The sequence below is a fragment of the Piliocolobus tephrosceles genome, chromosome 9 (assembly GCF_002776525.5).
Source record: "Piliocolobus tephrosceles isolate RC106 chromosome 9, ASM277652v3, whole genome shotgun sequence".
In the NCBI taxonomy this organism is placed as follows: domain Eukaryota; kingdom Metazoa; phylum Chordata; class Mammalia; order Primates; family Cercopithecidae; genus Piliocolobus; species Piliocolobus tephrosceles.
In genome coordinates this window covers 109,130,709-109,150,425 of record NC_045442.1, presented here as the reverse complement: position 1 = coordinate 109,150,425, position 19,717 = coordinate 109,130,709, and the positions used below count along the sequence as shown (strand labels likewise).

Sequence of the window (19,717 nt, the reverse complement as noted above, 5' to 3'; positions counted from 1 at the left end):
AATTAAAGGCAAGCAATATATGGGAATTAAAATACTTTCTGCAAGTATACAAGGTTAACACTGACCTTATATAAAGAGCTCATGCAAATCTATAAGAACAGCACCAAGACACCAATAGATTAACATGCATAAAAGCATGTATGAACACACTGGCAATTCCTCAAAATACTCAGCATGGAGTTACCATAGGACCCACCAACTACACTCCTAGTTGTAGGCCCAAGACAAATGAAAATATGTGTCCACCCCAAAACTTGTACATAAATGTTCATAGAAGCATTATTTATAACAGTCAAAAAGCAGAAACAACTCCAATATCCATCAACTGATAAATTGATAAATGATTTATATCTGTACAACAAAATGTTATTAGGCAATCAAGAAGAAAGCACTGTTTCAAGCTACAACATGGTTACCTCTTGAAAACTTATGCTACGTGAAAGAAGTCAGTCACAAAAGATTATATATTGTGTGACTTCATTTATATAAAATATCCAGAATAAGTAGACATATAGAGACAGAAAGTAGAGATAAGTGGTTGCCTAGGTCTGTAAAGGGGTTTGGGGGGAAATAAGGAGTGACTGATAATAGGTACATGATTCCTTGCTGGAGTGATGAAAATGTTGTAAAATGAATTGTGATGGTTGCACAACCCTATGAATATACTAAAAAATCATTTAAATGTTTGCTTTAAATGAGTGAATTGTATGGTGTGTGAGTTATATCAATACACAATGTGTAATATATTATCACAATACTATCTATATGATCACTGTACATTATAAATAGCTTTATTATAAAGATGCTTTTTTAAAATGTGTCCAGCTAAATCACAGAAGAAAGCAAGTTAACAAACTTGAGGAAATTATCAGCATTGCTAATAACCAAAGAAATACAAATTAAAGCAATAAGGAGACAGTATTAATATTTTTATCAAAGTAACTAGAAAATAGTTTTGACAATTCTCACTGCTGCTACAAGTATGGCAAAACAGACATTCTCATATGTTGCCATTGGGAGTGCAAATTGATACTGCCTTTTTTGAAGGCAGTTTAGCAACAGATACCAAGAACTCTAAATATATTAATACTCTGCCTCAGTGGTGCAGCTTATAAAAACGTCACACAAGAAATTCTTCCCAAATATGAAAGAAAAAAATCATTATATACAAAGACCCTCATTTCAGCATTTATATACGACCATGAAGAAATGAAACATCTTAAATGTTTAGTGATAGTGGAATAGTTAAGTGTGCTGTGGTATACATCCTAGATGAAATATTACACAGCAGTGAAAAATATTTTACATATTAATATGGGAAAATTAGTACAAGATATCAAGAGAAAATGACAGTACAAAATTATATGCATAATATTGTTAGAACTACATTTAACTATTTTCTTTTTTATATTTTCAAATTATCTTCAATAAACTACACTTAAATTTTTCCTAATATCTAAGAAAAATAAAACAGTAACAACAGTGTAAAGCACAATATGATGTGTGGTTTATGCCATAATGAGAACAAGATATTCAGAGAAGAGTTTCAAACTCAGTGTTTCAACATTTTATCTGCAGGTGACTGTGCTTCTATGATTTTTTTTACCCCAAAAGTCATTCAGTGAAACCCAATTTAGGGACACCTCATCTGGCATGTACTAACTAATTACCAAAAAAAAAGAAATTAGTGATAACATATACCTCAATCCATATATGTGATGTATTTTTCCTTCACTCTATTTTACAACTATATTTACAGTAAACAGTCTTCAAACTGCTTCAATCTAGATTTGTTAAGTATTTTAAAACTAAAGACAATATATAACCTTTGAATTATCACCAACAGACTCAAACAGGGCAACAACTTCTTTAAGGAAAACAAGCTACTGCATCAAAATGAGAATACTTTCTATTCTTTTGAAAAAATATCTAGGTGGCAACATTCTATGTACAATGGGTAATTTACTTGTGGTTTTATTTCAAAAACTTAGAATATTTATTTGAAATATGTAATTCTCATCATTGGTAGTTTGGCACACGAAACTCTCCTAAAATTATAGGTTACATATATAATACAATGAAGACTGAGGAAGGACAGGATTTTAGTGAAAAGTTGCAGTAATTTATAAATTGTGCTAATACAATTAGAGTATAAGACTTCGGAAATTTTAACTTGATTTTCAAAACACTGGAAGTTTAATCAAGAATCATGAAGTACTTCTTGCCCTATGTCCACTCCATCTCCGTTTTGCCAAAATCCACATAATCAAAATGTTGTATGATTTTTCTTAAGACTATTTTATTGAGATCAAAAACTAAGTAAGTACACTTGAGCCTCAAGTCTAAAACACAAAACTTGTGCGCTGCTTCATTTTACCTTAACTTAGCCAATCAGAATCCAATGTTGCCTGGGAAACCCTCTCACGCTTATTACAATAACAATTCTTTTGCTTGATTTTTAAAGCAATAAACACATACTCAGAAATTATTTATACATATAAATATATATATATATATATATTTTTTTTTTTTTCTTTTTTTGAGGCAGTCTCGCTCTGTCATTGCAACTTTCACCTCCTGGGTTCAAGTGATTCTCCTGCCTCAGCCTCCTGAGTATCTGAGAGTACAGGCACGTGCCACCACGCCCAGCTAATTTTTCTATTTTTAGTGGAGACAAGGTTTTACCATGTTGGCCAGGCTGGTCCCAAACTCAGGTGATCCGCCAGCCTCAGCCTCCCAAAGTGCTGGGATTTTAGGTGTGAGCCACTGCGCCTGGCCTCAGAAATTATTTTTAAAATCTATTGGTAAATAGTCAACATTTCAGGAAAAGCAATGCAAAAACTTATTATCCTGGTTGCTTTTCCCTGATCAGTATGCAAAGGTACAAAGGAATAAAGAGAACCGTTTCACTTTCATACTGTTCTCATATTCATTTTTTATGTGCCAAGAACTTTGGTAATATAAAGACAGACGAAGAGGAAAAACATATCCTCTGCTTTTTCTATATATCCCGCACACTATGCATTTCATTACACACCAATGTGTTTGTCAGATTCAACTGCGTTGCTATTTTGTATCTTCCTTGGTATATGCAAGAAAAATGGAAACAAAACTTTTAATGAAAAACAGAAAACTTTAATAAATGACAAAAGTAGATACTATATTGGCTCCATTCTCTGACTACACCATGATATAACCATAAATTCGTAAAATTAACTTTGGAAAAAACAACCACTTGAAAAAGGTTAAGTATTAAGTCTCTCCTAAATAACTTCTAAGTCAAAAAGCAAGCAACAAATACAGACTATTTAGAAAATAATGTAAAGAGGAATAACTACGTGTATTAGTCCGTTCTCACACTGCTATAAATATACTACCTGAGACTGAGTAATTTATAAGGAAAGGAGGTTTAATTGACTCACAGTTCCGCATGGCTGGGAAGGCCTCAGGAAACTACAATCATGGCCGAAGGAGGAGAAACAAGCAGCCTCCTCGCAAGGAAGCAGGAGCTAGAGAAAAAACAAAGGATGGGGGAAGGGCCAGATGCTTTTAAACCATCAGATCTCGTGAGAACTCACTCACTATCACGAGAACTGCGTGATGGAAATCCACCCCCATGATCCAATCACCTCCTACCAGGTCCCTGCCTCAACAGTCGGGAATACAATTCAACATGAGATTTAGGTGGACACAGCCAAACCATATAACTGCATGGCAAAATCTCTGTCTTTTAAATATAAATCTTAATGACTTTGCCGTGTTTTAAAAAATTAAAGTATGCAAACCAAATGTGTAACAAAAAAGAAAAAAAAACAGCAATGACCTAAAAAGCAGGAAGAAATAATATATATATAAGGAAAAAAAAAATAAGAAAAGTAACCACTCCTAGGAGACTTGTCCCATGGATACTATGGCCCCTCACCCAGGTCCCCTTCAGGTTCAAGGCTGTTGCCGGGAGTAATTATTGGCTGTTGATGGCTCACAGCTGAATCCATTTTCTGGAATTGACCTTGGTTAAAGGAAGTTGCCTCAATACATTTATGTCTCTTCTTCAAGGGCAGCCCACAATCCAATGACTGGATTCAATGCAGGGATTCAAAGACCCAGCCCTGGTGCCTTGGATTGATACATCTCTGAATGCTCTTTCAGCCTCGATGCTCCTCCTGGAACCAGCTGAGGCTACTGATGCAGCTGCATCTCAGTTCGGCTTTTTCCTCTGCTCACTACTATTTTCTCCCTGGTTTCCTCAAAGGATTTGCACTCTTCAATAAACTCCTACATGCAAATCTCAGAGTCTCAGGGCATCTGACCTGCAGCCGCTAGTGCTGGAAGTGATCCTAGGAAAGTGGCTTTAAAATGAGATTGCAGGCGCCTGTAATCCCAGCACTTTGGGAGGCCGAGGCGGGTGGATCACGAGTCAGGAGATGGAGACCATCCTGGCTAACACGGTGAAACCCCGTCTCTACTAAAAATACAAAAAACTAGCCAGGCGTGGTGGTGGGCGCCTGTAGTCCCAGTTATTCAGGAGGCTGAGGCAGAATGGCGTGAACGCGGGAAGCGGAGCTTGTGGTGGGCCAAGATTGCGCCATTGCATTCCAGCCTGGGCGACAGAGCGAGACTCTGTCTCAAAAAAAAAAAAAAAAAAAAAGAGAGAGAGAGATTGCAGGCACAGCCAGATCACCCACTGGCAGGCAGGTACCGAAGACCTATCACTGGGGATAGATGGAGCATGGATACCTCTGGCATGAGACAGTGGTGCAAGTATTAAAACGTTCCCGGTGTGAGCTGGCGTTGGATACCAGCAAAAGGGAATGTACTGGCAGATGAAGTATTTTAGGATTTTGAGAGAGAGAAAAAGTGGTAATTACAAGGATTAGGGAATTGGCTGCTGCTGACAACAGTGGATGCCCTAGAGGAAGACAATGAAAGGCTGAGGTTAGTTAATCACCAATTAAGGGTAAGCAGGAAAGTCAGATGGCCTCTTCCACACCATATAAAGAGATTCTCATCTATGAGCCAACACCAAAAAAGGCTAAGAATCAAGCCCGAGCCTCAACAATAAGAGTAACAGAGCTTCGGAAGAGGTTGAATAAGGAGAGGGCCTGTTGGGAAGAAGCTGACCTTAAGGCATGGCATTGGGGCATCTTGAATTCCCATGTTCTGCCCAGACTCTGGGCCTACAGAAGTGGCCCACTTCATCCTGTCAAAGGCAAGCACAGCCTGCTTGCTTGAAGATGATGCAGTCATCTGCCTTGCAAGGCCACAAGCACTCCTTCCAGATCCACTTCTACTTTCTCTTTTGGACATCAGATAAATGAGTAGGGTTGAGTCATAACATGAGCCAGCCTCCTGAGAGAGGGAAGAGATGCTCTCAAAAGGAGATGTAGGACCAAGCTGACATATACCATCACAAACCAAGAGAGGACATTTGGTGTTGGATCAAAGTGAGTAGAAGGTAAGGCTGAATAAAGGAGGGCCAACCAAGACAGAGCATTGTCCTGTGAAACATGATTTAACCCTGACAAGCAACCTAGGAGTTGGTGACAACACACTACAAGATCTCAGAAGCTTGTAGAAAACATGGCCACATTATGTGAAAGAAAGTGCTGGAACTTCCATGATAGACAGGAAAATAAAGGATCAAAAGGTTAGGAAAATGGTCTAGAGTGAATATACCCTGTTGAGTGCCAGAAAACCCATTCACCAATGATAGACTGTGGGAGGGGCCAGAGGACACTGTTTAATAAAGCAATGAAGTCATCGGGATGAGGGGCACCAGCGTCTCTGTGAAGGTCAGTGTGGCTGTCCCCTGTAGGCTTGGGATGAGACTGGGGATACTGGTACAGAACTGGGCTCTCTGATAACAATGGGGATGACAGTGTCCTGCAGTGATAAGGGCAGATTGTGGGCTATTATTCTAATGGCTAGCAAGTTTGGATTGAAAGAGGGAGAGGTGTCTGACTCACAGAAATGTGAAGTTGGTTAATGGAACATAGCATCTGTAGGGACATCTTGGATGAGCAGCCAATAAGCATATTACTCAAATTATACAATCAGGATAAATCGAGACCAAGAGTGGTGGCTTGTGCCTGTAATCCCAACACTTTGGGAAGCTGAGGCAAGAGAATTGTTTCAAGATCAGCCCAGGAAATGTAGTAAGACCCCCCACATCCCTATAGAAAATTTAAAAATTAGCCAGGCATGGTGGCATGCATCTGTCTCCAAGCTACTTGGGAGGCTGAGGTAGGAAGATCCCTTGAGCCCAGGAGTTTGAGACTGCCATGAGCCATGACGACACATGCCACTGAACTTCAGCCTGGGCAACAGAGTGAGACCCCCAACTCCAAAAAGAAAAGAAAAGAAATCAACCATGAATCTTCAGGAGATTGAGATCAATCACCCCAATACAAATGACCATATTCTGCCTCATTTCTGGATCCGAGCCACTACCTCAGGCTAGGAACTCACTGACTGAAGGATAGACCAGGTCCCAGGAAGAATTCTATCACCCACAGCAAGTATATATATGATAGAGTCCCCCAGTCCTTTTTCCAAAGGGACATATAGCCATTTGTGTGGGTGAACTGGGGGAAGAGGAATTCCTGACATTTCAAGGGTTTGAACTCACATTGATACTAAAAGATCCAAAGTGTCACTACGTCCCCACTCGACATAGTTAGAGTGGGCACATTCACAAGCCAGGTAATAAATGCAGTCCTGGGTTCAAGGCCAGCTTGGGCAATGTAGGGAGACCTTGACTCTACAAAAACTTTAAAAAATAGGTGGGCATGGTGGCACACACCTGTTGTCCCAGCTACTTAGGAGGCTGAAGTGGGAAGATGGCTGGAGCTCAGGAGGCCAAGGCTGCAGTGAATTAGGATTGCGCCACTGCACTCCAGCCTGGGCAACAGAGCAAGACCCAATCTCAAACCAAATAATAAAAATTTTTTAAAAATTTAAAAACCAAGACATACGATTAAAAAAAAAATGGTTGTTGCTTTTACTCACTGAGTTTTATAGTGGTTTATTATGCAACAGCAGATAACTAAGACAGAACTTGATATTTGGAAGTGGTATCTGCCTTAAGAAAAACTTGCAGCCTTACCTTTGGGACCAGGTGGTAGGCAGGAGATGGAAGTCCTTAAAGAGCCCATTATTGAAGGCTTAAAAGACAGTAATGAAATAGCTATTGGAGGCTGAAGGAAAGGGGACATATTATAATTTATTAACAGGAGGTACAAACTACACAGAAGGCAGTGGTGAAACATCATCTGCAGGAACGTGGAAAACAGAAAACGTACATAAGGAACTCATAGGTCTGGCTGAGGATATTTATAGGCACACTGTTGAAAGTACTAATTGTTTTTGTTTTGCTTTGTTTTTGTTTTTAGCTGCCTATGAAAAGTACATGAGGAGTAGAATAGAAAAACAAGATAAATGTACAGTTTTAAAGTGATATTTAGGGGAAATATAAAGGAATCAGGATTTGGTTTGGTACCCCTTTGTGGGATGACCCTCTACTGAAATTTGTTTTCATTGTGAATAGAGTGGGAATATAAATTTTTGGAAGGAAGACCACAGAGGCGAAGAGCTACATCCTATCAAGGGTACATACCATCAACATGACTTACCACTGTTGGTATTGATCGTGATCACCTGGCTGAGGTAGTACTTGTCAGATTTCTTCACTTAAAGTTACTCTTTTCTCCTTTCCATACTGAACTCTTTGGAAGGAAGTCACTTAAGGAGTCAGGAGTTGTGCTCCTCTTCCTTGTGGGATTCCCTTCTCCCTCCCCTCCCCTTCCCTCCTCTCCCTTCCGTTCCTTTCCCCTTTCTTTTCTTTTAATGTGTAGAAACAGGGTCTCTCTATGTTGCCCAGGCCAGTCTTGAACTCCTGGCATCAACTGATCCTCCTGCCTTGGCCTCCCAAAGTGCTGGAACTACAGGTGTGAGCCACTGGGACTGGCCTTCAACTTGCTTTTTTAATTAAATGTGCTTAAATCTGTTTCTGGGTTCTGAATTGTTTCCATTGGTCTGCTTATCCATCCCTGCTTCAATATCACACTGTCTTACATAATAAGGGGAAAAATCCCCGCAAAATAATTTATATTTTCATTTTTAATTGTGATTAAAATGTACATAACATAAAATGTCCCATCCTAGCCATTTTAAAGGGTAGAGTTCAGTCGAATTAGTACATTCATGTTGTTGTACAACCAGTCCCTAAAACTCTTTTGATATTACAAAACTGAAACTCTATACTCATTTAAAAACAACTCTCCATTTCTCCCTTCCCCCAGCCACTGGCAACCACCATCCTACTTTCTATCTCTACGAATTTAACTAGTCTATGTACCTGATACAAGTAGAATTATACAATTCATACAAATCATCAATTTGTCTTTTGTGAGTGATATATTTCACTTAAGCATAACATCTTCAAGGTTCCTCCATGTTGTAGCATGTGTCAGAATTTCCCTCCTGTTAAGGCTGAATAATGTTCCATTGTGTGTGTGTGTGTGTGTGTATCACATTTTGTTTATTCGTTCATCATTTACCAAGTTTCTATGGGCACCTGGGTTGCTTCTACTTTGTGGGTATTGTGAATAACACTGCTCTGAACATGAGTGTACAAATAGCTCTTCAAGATTCTGTCTTCAATTTCTTTAGATATATGCTCAAAAGTGGAATTACTGAATCATGTGATAATTCTATTTTTAATTTTTTGAGGAATCGCCTGCTGCTTTCCCATGATAGCCATATAATTTTAAGTTCCCATCAACAGGGCACAAAGGTTCCAATTTCTCCACATCATCACCAACACCTGTTATTTTATGTTTTTTTGGATAACAACCATCCTAATGTGTGTGAGGTGGTATCTCACTGTAGTTTTGATTTGCATTTCCCTAGCGCTAATGATGTTGAGCATTTTTCATGTGCTTATTGGCCATTTGTACATCTTCTTATGGAAATGTCAACTCCAGCCCTTTGGCCATTTTTTGGCTGTTTAGTTTTTTACGGTTGTTGAATTGTAGGAGCTCCTTCCATACTCTAGATATTACCTCTTTATCAGATACATAGTTTGTGAATATTTTCTCTCATCTTGAGAATTACCTTTCCACTCTTTTGATAGGATCCTTTGATGCACAGAAGTTTTAAAGTTTGATGTAGTCTATTATCCACGTTTTCTTTTATTGCTTGTGCTTTTGGTGTCATATCTACTCAAACAAATACATAAATCATTGTCAAATCCAATGCCATGAAGCCTTCCCCCTATGTTTTCTTTTAAGAGTTTTATAGTTGTAGGTCTTATATTGAGGTCTATAATCCATTTTGAGTTAATTTTTGCATATGGTATAAAATAATGGTCCAATTTCATTCTTTTGCATGGGATGTTCAGTTTTCCTACACCATTTGTTGAAAAGAATATCCTTTCCCTATTGAAAAATCCCAGCACTTTTGTTGAAAGTTGTTTTATTGTATATTTAGGGATTTATTTCTGAGCTCTCTAGTCTTCATCAATATAATTTATGATGGTTAATTTTATGTATCAGCTCAACTGAACCACAGGGTGCCCAGGTATTTGGTAAAACACTGTTCCTGGGTGTGTCTGTGAAGGTGTTTCTGGATGAGTTTACCATGTGAACTGGTAGACTGAGTAAACAGATTGCCCTCCCCAATGTGGACAGGCCTTGTCCAATCAGCTCAGATTCAAACTAGAACTAAACCATTGGCTCTGCTGGGTCTTCAGTTTGCCAACTGTAGATCTTGGACTTCTCAGCCTTTCTAATCAGATGAGCCAAGTCCTTACAGGAAATATATACTGTTCCTGTTTCTTTGGGGAACTCAAACAAATACATAAATTTTAAGATAGAAAAACAGCATTCAAAATTGCATCTAGAGTATGAGTTCAGGTATTTTTATATTAGAAAAATGTTAACAAATTAAAGTAATATATATTTGTTGTAGACAACTTGGGAGGTAAAGCATAAAAAAGAAAAAAAAATCAGATCCTCTCATTTTGATGTATTTAACTCACTATCAAGAAATAATTATAGATCACCTATGTAAGTAATTCAGTCTTATTGCAAAATAGGGATTATACTTTTTGGACAGTTTTGTATCCAGTGTTTTGTGCCTAATGCCACATTTTAACATTGCACAAAGGCATTATTTCTGAAGAACACTAAACGTCTGTATAAATGCGTTTTATGTATTCTCATGTCTAAAGAATATACCACAATTTATTTCACTATTTCCATTAGTGTTTGATATTTTCTCTTGTTTATAGTTTCTCACTATTTTAAGTAAAGTTGCAATAAACATAATTATACTGAAATTTTTATAGATATTTATTATTATAACCTTAGGCATATACCACTTTAATAATAACAATGAATAATTTTGTTTAAACAAAGTAAAACTTTTCTTGAGATTCTTGTACACTGATCCTTTCTTGAATGCGTTTCCTCAGTGGTATTTTTGGACTTTCCACAACTTTAAATATAGCTTTTTTCATATAGCTCTAGATTTTCCTCTTTTTTTTTTATAGTTTCAAAATGACAGGACAACTATTTTTTTTCCTCCAATAGAGAACTCTAGATTAAAATTCTTAAGATTTTTGGTTATATTATTTGGGAAATTATTGAGTTCTCTTCTCTCACAGCAACTCTGAAGATCAAGTCTCATCTTGGTTTTAAAACTTACACTTTATTTCCAAAAATAAAATTGAATTAATTAAAATGCCATAATCATTTCTGAAAGGTTGTTTTTGTTTTGTATCTTTGATGGAAAGGGATAAGAGCACTTTTTATTTGCTTATAGACAAAATTAAACCCTTCAAGTAAATAGCAAATTTCTCATATTTCCTGCCTTAATACCACAGTTTTTTTCTTACCAAGTCTATCATAGATGGTTAGGTCATAAGTGAGTAGACATGGAAAATTGATTTCTAATTTCTATTCTTTTTTCTAATCTTCATCTGTAAGTATTCCTCTGATACGGTGTTAAGGATTGAATGTTTCTGTCCCCCCAAAAACATATATTCTGAAGCCCGAATTCCCAATGTTACAGAAGCCGGAGATGGGGCTTTGGAGAAGTAATTAGTGTTACATAAGGTGGTGAGGCTGTGGCTCTCATGATTGGATTAGTGTCCTTATGAGTAGAATATCAGAGAGCTAGACATTCCTCTCCCGGGTGCATGCACAAAAAAGGGGTCAAGTGAGCACACAGCAAGATGGCAGCTTCCCACAGGCGAAGAGAAGAGTCAGCAGAATAACACCTACCTTGCTGGCACCTTGATCTCAGACTTTTCAGCCTTTAGAACTGTGAGAAATAAATTTTATCTGTTGTTTAACCCACCCGGTCTGTGGTGTTTTTTTATTGTAGGCTGAGCAGAGCAGACTAAGACACAGGATTTAGTCGTAAATTTATTTTTCAATACTGATCGACGACAACTTAAAAATTCACATTTTAACATAATAATCCGTATGTTTACAGTTTAAAACTTATATTTTCGTGACTGGTAAAAAAAAACATAAAGGGGAGTTCTGGGATGTTGAGAGTTGTTTACAAAGATGTGTTAACTTTGTAAAAATGTATTCAGTTGTACTCAATAATTCGTGTACATTTCTATATGTATTTATGCTTAATCAAAAAATTCCCTTTTCATTCATATTTCAGATAATTAAAATATTATGATTTTTCTTAAAAATGTAGGCTTTAAAAATAACTTAAGATTTAAGTATTTGGTGTGATCTATAGACATAGTTTATTCTCACCCTATTCCTGTAAGCTCAACGCTTGTTTTCAACATGTAAAAACATAGAATACACTGACATTGCCAAAAGGGATCAATACCAAGGACTTAAAATGAAATAATACAGTTGATAAAATTAACATTCTTACTTATTTAAAATGTTTCAAGTGCTTTAACTATTTTCTGGTTAAATGTATTATAGCTTATTCTGCCCTCAATTCATTGCTGTTTTCAGTTGTAGCTATAAATTGAAGAACATTTTAGGCCCTGTGTCCATCAAAATTCAGAGAAATAAAAGTTCATATTTGCATCATTCATTATCATGTATTATGCATGCAGAAACGGAGCAGTTCGGTTTCTTCAGGCTTTTTTTCCTAAACTTTGCATTGCATGACATCAGACACAAGTGTTAGAAATGAAAGCAGAGACACATTAAACCATGTGGCTTCCTCCTAGCCTGCATTATGGTCTAAAGAAACACTTGCATTATAAAAACACTTTAAATGAATGATTTCTATGATTTTTGTGACAGATCTTCAATTTTTATCTATTATCTGTTTTGTCCTTTCCTAAATTAGATGAATAGTACATTCTCTAATGAGTTTTTATATTTAAATCATAGCCATTGGTTCACCTTTTATTAAGTTACTTCAGTGAATTTCCCTCTGATTTTGTGTATGCAGTTTAAGTGTACAACTCTATTAGCAATATTAGGAACATATTTGCATACTCAAATATACAATATAGCCTTTAAAATGCTATTCATCCTTTAATTAAAGCTTTAAATGATCTTGACATATATCTGAGTTTGGCTGGTATTTCAGAGCCAAGAAATTAAGGACAAAAAGATGCTCCTTGGCCGGGCGCGGTGGCTCAAGCCTGTAATCCCAGCACTTTGGGAGGCCGAGACGGGCGGATCACGAGGTCAGGAGGTCGAGACCATCCTGGCTAACACGGTGAAACCCCGTCTCTACTAAAAATACAAAAAAACTAGCCGGGCGAGGTGGCGGGCGCCTGTAGTCCCAGCTACTCCGGAGGATGAGGCAGGACAATGGCGTGGACCCGGGAGGCGGAGCTTGCAGTGAGCTGAGATCCGGCCACTGCACTCCAGCCTGGGCAACAGAGCAAGACTCCGTCTCAAAAAAAAAAAAAAAAAAAAAAAAGATGCTCCTCAGAAATAGCATTTATTGCAACATCTACAACCATGACACATTGAAATTTTATAAGGCCAATGCAATTATAAATATTTATGCAATTCTTCCAAATTGTTGCCCACCTATCTTTTTTTTTCTCTTGAGATAGGGTCTTGCTTGGTGACCCATGCTGGAGTGCAATGAAGTGATCACCATGCTGGGTTAATGTTTTATTTTGTGTAGACATGGGGTTTCATTCTGTTGCCCAGTCTGGTCTCTAACTCCTGGGCTCAAGTAATCCTCCTGCCTTGGCCTCATAAAAATGCTGAGACTACCGGTGTCAGCCACCCACACTGCGGCCCACCTATCTTACCCGCCTGCAAGAGCGAAGGAAATGGCCTAAGCACTTGTCCACATAATAACAGCAACTGCTTCTGCTTACATTAGAGGGGAGTTTTGCACTCAGCACAGCACCTCCATTCCCATTTAATTCTCCTTCATTTCCTGGTCTCTAAATCATATTAATACCCAAAATAGGGTGAAATAGAATGTACTTAGAAATTGAAGATCAAATTTTAAACTGCCACCTAGGCCCCGGTCAAGTACAAATTCTGGTACTATCTCACAAAAGTGTCCCGAAACAGGGGTCTCCGTGGATGTCCCAATTCCCAAACATCAGCTTGGGGTCAAAGAATCCTTAGTTTCTAGACTCCGTGGCCGGAATCTATCTCCTTCCAGATGTTGCCTGCCTCTCTCTCTCATCTTGCCTTCTGCACCTAAATGCTAACAAATTGTTTCCCTAAGACACATTCCCCAGGAAGACTTCATGTTCACACACAGCTTTCATTTGAATAAAATTGACCAGCCCAATGAATGCAAATTGAACAATGCCCTTTAGCACGCCATAAATGTTGTGTTGGTTTTTATTTTACTCCCTTTACGAGATTTGGAGCAAAATATTAACGAACCTTCATAAAAACCAATTCAAGTATCATTTTGGTTTTAAATTAACTAATTAGGTAGCTGTATTTTAGAGCGAGAAACTTCCAAGCAGGCAGTACAGCAGGGAGGAGCTTGGGCATGGGCCTGACTACCCAGGCTCCAAACTCACTGTGACTTCAAGCAAATTACTCAGCTGATTACTCAGTCGTACTGAGCCTCAGTTGCCTCATCTGTACAATGGCAGTAATAGGACCTGGAAGGCTTATGAAGATTACATACCTTTCTCCATGAAAGCGCTCAATAAAATTAGCCTTTATTAATATGTCAACTGAGCTGAAATATAACGAAGAATATAAAACAATATATCCACAGGCATCAGATGTACTAGTTCTTACACTTTTCTTCAAAACTGTCTTTCAACTTTCTGTAGTCCAAACCAAGACAATAATTATTATGATGAAACTAGGATTATTTCTCAAAGTAATAAAATAAAAGGAAACTATTTTGAGAGGGCTTTGCATTTGGGGAAATAAAAGTAGGGGACGTTGAAAGTAGAAAGTTGAAGCGAATTATGTAGCAGCTTCACTTTTAATCTTCCTCATCCTTTTTTTTTATGTTTAACAATCATACTATTGTAAAAGAGGTTTTCTCCTTTTCTGCATCGATGGGAAGTGTTGCAGGCTTATTCTATTCTCTAATAAATTCAAGCGTTTTAGTAGAAAAAGTGAATATAATATATGTTCTTACAATATTGCCCACGCGAAAGATTTACTGCAACAAAAATCATTTCTGTAGGCATTAATACCAGGAACAATTAATGTTTAAGTCACAGACGGAGATGTTTACGCTGACAGGGAACAGACAAAAGGGCGGCCTTGCTTCAACAAAATGTGAGAGTTTTCAGTTTGCAGCTCGAACTTGACACTGTCGAAATGCAGGCATTTCGGTGGCCCCGTGACATTTCAGGCGTCCCGAAGTCGAGCAAGACCAGCCCGGGCCGCGTTCCCCGTGTACGCTCGGGCCTCCGGGGACGCGCAGAACTGGAGAGGCGGTCGCGCGCGGCCTCTGCGCGTCCCCGCTCCGGGACCCTGGCGAGGCCTAGACCCCTGCGACGACCCCGGGGAACGGCTGGCCGCGCTCACCTGCACCCGGGAGGCCGCTCAGCACGGGACGAAACCAAAGGGCTCGCCGGCTGGCGCGCGGTGTGAGGGTCGGTGGTTTCTCTGCTTGGTCCCCGGAAATCCAACCCAGCTTGGCCCGGAGGCCTGAACTCGATTTCTGCAAAACTTCCCCTCAACCAGCTCGTAAAACGAGGTTGCGTCCCTGGGTGGGCTCGAACCACCAACCTTTCGGTTAACAGCCGAACGCGCTAACCGATTGCGCCACAGAGACTCCCATGCCGGCTGCCCTTTCTGCCACAGCCTTTATGAAGAATAATAAAGGCCGTGTGCGGTTCTTCCTTTCTGCTTTCCGATTGGTACTATCAGAACCAAAATGTTTCATTTCATGTTTCCAACCCTCTTAATTCTATTTTCTACCTTTTAAGCATATCGAAAAATTATACAACAAAATCAAACAGCACTGCAGATTGCAAAATGTGTTAAAATACTATTGCTTCCCCTCGCCAATTCCCATTTGGAACGTTGTATTTCAGGAAAATAATTATTTCTTATCAGTTTTCTTTTATGAGGAAATCAAAGCTTTCATCTTGTGAGCTGAGAAACTTTCCCTTTGTTTCAAACAATTTGTTCAGTGCTTCGCTCGCTAATCTCTCGTGATTTACTTGTGTAGTGTTCCCAAGGTCATCTGAATTGTATTTATTTGCCTGCTTTATTTTTAGGCATAAATGAAATCCCTATTTGTTTTGTACTAAATACAGTACAATGATTTCACACTAACATTTTGTTACTGGAAAGAAGCATCGGGAAAAAAAGGTACAGGAACATTTCTTAGTTCCAGTGCGTTGTAGTTTATTGCTAAATGTGCCCTCCTCCCTGGAATTAGCTTACACACCCACATCGAAGCCATACCACTTAAAACACATCTCGAAGGACAATTAAAACCCGGTTTGAGGAAAGAAAAGTTAAAGAAGAAAAAGGAAGGATCTATAACTAACTCCTGAAATTTTTTAGCACAGAAACACTGCAGGCAAACATGTTCCATTCCTATAAATACTTAAATGAAAATCATTCCCTTTGTGTGAATGTTTCCTGGTGCCTTTTAACGTACTCTTCTAAGTTCCGAACCCTCTTTTTCTCCCTTCTCCTCTCCTCAAATAATTGCGAGTTTCCACTTGAGAACATGATGTTTAAATTTTTAACAGTCAGTAAATTGCTCTGTACAGAATCCCTCCAAGAACAATCGCTATCATGATTTATAAACGTTGTAAGCGACGCGTCTTAGTCCAATCAGCATTTTGAGTTCCCGTTGCGTGATAAGACAACTTAAATTGGCTTTGGAACCAATTAGAAGCCGAGTTCTCTGAAAGCGTTGAGATGTTAAACAGCTGTGAATTCACGCCAAGCTGCACCACGCCACTTTCAACAAACTTTTGGAAGTGCACTTGAAATTTTTGAATTTGAAAAAACAATCTAGGAAATGCTTCTACAGAGCGTATGAGAAGTCTCATTTCATTAGACGATGCTGCTTTCTACTTGGTAATATTTTATGTACCTGCTAAAACTATCAGGTACTGGCTTTTCTTCTCCCAACACCAAACTGAGTGTCCTTTCCTCTATTGTTTTCGTGACTATCCAGTTAGAACAGACTGCAACTGGTGTACCTCACTGCCCTTTCATTCAATGTTTATTCTTCTGTTTAAAGTAGTATTAGGAACGGTTCTACTCATGTAAATCTCTTCAGCTCCAATATCTTTTCCTCACTTCAGTCGTCATACCAGCATTTGACTTCTAAAAAGAGAGATAATGAGAGACAGTTGATAAGGAAAACTAACTCAGAAAGGAATATTAACTCATTCTAGGCTAAAAAATTGTCTATATAAGTACCACTATTGGTTTTAAAACTGTCTTCAAGCCTGCTTGTGTAGTTTTTAACATTTTACATAAAATGGCTGTTTCCACGGTTACTTAGCTCTGACTTTTTTTCCCTCTGCACTTGAAACTACTTCAAAGGAGCATATAAATATTTAAAACATTGAAAGGACTCTGAACATTTTATTCCAATGGTATATATCAAACACAGCTTTTATGCAGAATGACCACTAACAAAAATAAGGGAGAAGAATACAGTGTCATCTAAATCTTTGTGATTATCTCATCTGAGGCCATAATATTTATGTTCAGTTTTTAAAGCCAAACTACGCCCACTGGATTAATTTTAGAAACATACATTATCTTTTCTTAATTTTAAGAAAACCCAAGATAAATAAGTCCTATAGCTTCATTAGCACTTGGGTCTTTATAATTGCTAAAAGTAAAATGGACTGGGCATTTTGCCCCCTTTTTTGTATATTATACACAACTGAATTGCAAATTTACTTTTCCCAAGAATATGCCCTATCAATGGGGCTCATCTGTGCAGATTAATGGGCATATATATTTTATTTTCTTCCTGGAGAGGAAGAGAGAAAAGCAAGAACATCTGTGCAAATAGGATTCACCTGTCTTAACAGGCAAGCCACAATGGACCACAGTGATCTATAGACCTTCCAGATATCGTGAATCCAAGGCTTTCAGATAATACTCTTCCAGCTTCATCCCAACAGCATAGGCAACTTGCAGGATTGCCATTAGCATGATTGTGCATGACCTGAATTCTTCTTCGTTTCTGTATTTCAGAAGTATGGTGACGGAATTGTTAAAAACAAAAAATCCAGTTAGAATTTTTTTTTTTTTAAATAGCCAGTTGCGGTGGTTCACGCCTGTAATCCCAGCACTTTGGGAGGCTGAGGCTGGCAGGTCACCCAAGGTCTGCAGCTCGAGACCAGCCTGGCCAACATGGTGAAACTCCGTCTCTACTAAAAATACAAAATTAGCCAGGCGTGGTGGCAGGCGCCTGCAATCCCAGCTGCTCGAGAGGCTGAGGCAGGAGAATCGCTTGAACCCAGAAAGTAGAGGTTGCAGTGAGCCAAGATCGCACCATTGCACTCTAGCCTGAGCAACAAGAGCAAAAACTCCATCTCAAAAAAAAACAAAAAAAAAGTTTGGAATTTTTTTTTTAATCAAGTGAGTTACAGAAGTCAACCCAATAAATGGAAGACAGTGGCACCAGGAAATAAGTTAAAAGACAACACTACACAGATATCACTAAGAGCAAGAGGAGAACTATGAAATTAATTCTCAAAACAAATGCAAGTCATATTTTAAGTCGATTTATAAGTAAAAGTAAATCGAACCCTTCCAACCAGCCTGAAGCCTAAAATGTTTTCTACTCACCAAAAGTATTCTTCTCATACAAAACTGGAGGACTAAGGTCAGTTATGTTTAACAAGCCAAAAGCAGCATCACAGAAACTAGCATTCGACTGGGCATGGTGGCTCACAACTGTAATTCCAGCACTTTGAGAGGCTGAGGCGGGCGGATAGCTTCAGACCAGGACTTGAAGACCAGCTGGGGCAACATCGGAAGACCCCATCTTTAGAAAAAATCCAAAAATTAGCTGGGTGTGGTGGTGTGTACCTGTAGTCCTAGCTACCTGAGAGGCTGAGGCAGGAGGATCACTTGAGGCCGGGAAGGTTGAGGTTGCAGCTGCAGAGAGCTGTGATTATACCACTGCACTCCAGCCTGGGTGACAGACACAGCAATACCTATAAAAAAAAAAAAAAAAAAAAAAGGCAATCAGTATTAAGGTATATTAGCATATTTCTTTTTTATTATTTTTAAAAGTTGTATCACTTAGTTGGAAAATCTTGTGAAATTATTCAGATAATTATCTCTTAAATGGGGCAAAATAATGCACCAATATTCTGCCTGGTGGGTTCTAACGAAAATTTAATTTTTTTTTGTTTTTTTACTTCATGAACCTCTCTTTTGTATATGGAAATACTTTCAAACCATTTTTATAGCTTTAATAATGCAGAACTAAAATTTTAATCACTGCAGATCTCTTAGTAGAAGAGTGTTATTTGCAAACAGTATCAATGATTTCATCTGGGTCCAGACCAATAGAATCTTGGATCTAGCTAGAAATGGAAGGGGAGTGGAGGGGTGAGAAGGAGAAGAACTTTAACTTTCTTCAGTATACTGGGGAAACTCCTGCTGAAAGACTTTATGGTTATCTCAGTAAACTGGCTAAGTTGGTATCACATTTTCCATCTCCTGACTGCAATGCTATTAGCAAGGGAGCCATGGTCTTCAATTTTCCATGGTGTGTTTACAGAAGCAACTTGAGGCAACAGTTCTTTGGTATTCAATCTATACAGTAAAAATGCTGATAAATTGGCAGTCCCGCCTATCTTTCTGAACTCATCTATTAAAAATCAACATTAATAATTTTAGAATAGATACAAATATCCTCTTGCCATTTGCTTCAAAATAATAAAGTAAGTAGGTGCCCAAGGAAGACTTGAATCCTCAGCTGTGACTGCCAGGGACTGTGGATAGGGAATAGGCGGGTCAAACAATCCACTGAGGAACTCAGAGACACAGGGGAGAAGAAAACAGTGTGGAATGAATTCAACAAGGTAGACAGATGGAGGAGGAAGAGTACTAAATATTGCATGATTCAGGATAAGTGCTCCTTTATCTTCTCTTCTATAAAATTAATAATATTTGCCCTACCTAATTAATAGGCCTATTAGAAAATAACATGTGGATTTATGTTTTTTCACCTCTAAAATGTTAGACAAATATGCCATTTAAAATTTTTAAACTCAGGCCGGACATGGTGACTCACACGTATAATCCAGGGTTTTGGGTGGCCAAGG

The 19,717-nt window shown here is 38.4% G+C and overlaps 1 non-coding gene across 1 annotated transcript; it reads right to left on the bottom strand.

The window, feature by feature from the left end:
• Positions 1-15,151: 15,151 nt before the first annotated feature.
• On the bottom strand, positions 15,152-15,225 carry TRNAN-GUU. The gene has a single exon. It is a non-coding gene; the product is annotated as a tRNA-Asn (tRNA).
• Positions 15,226-19,717: the final 4,492 nt, after the last annotated feature.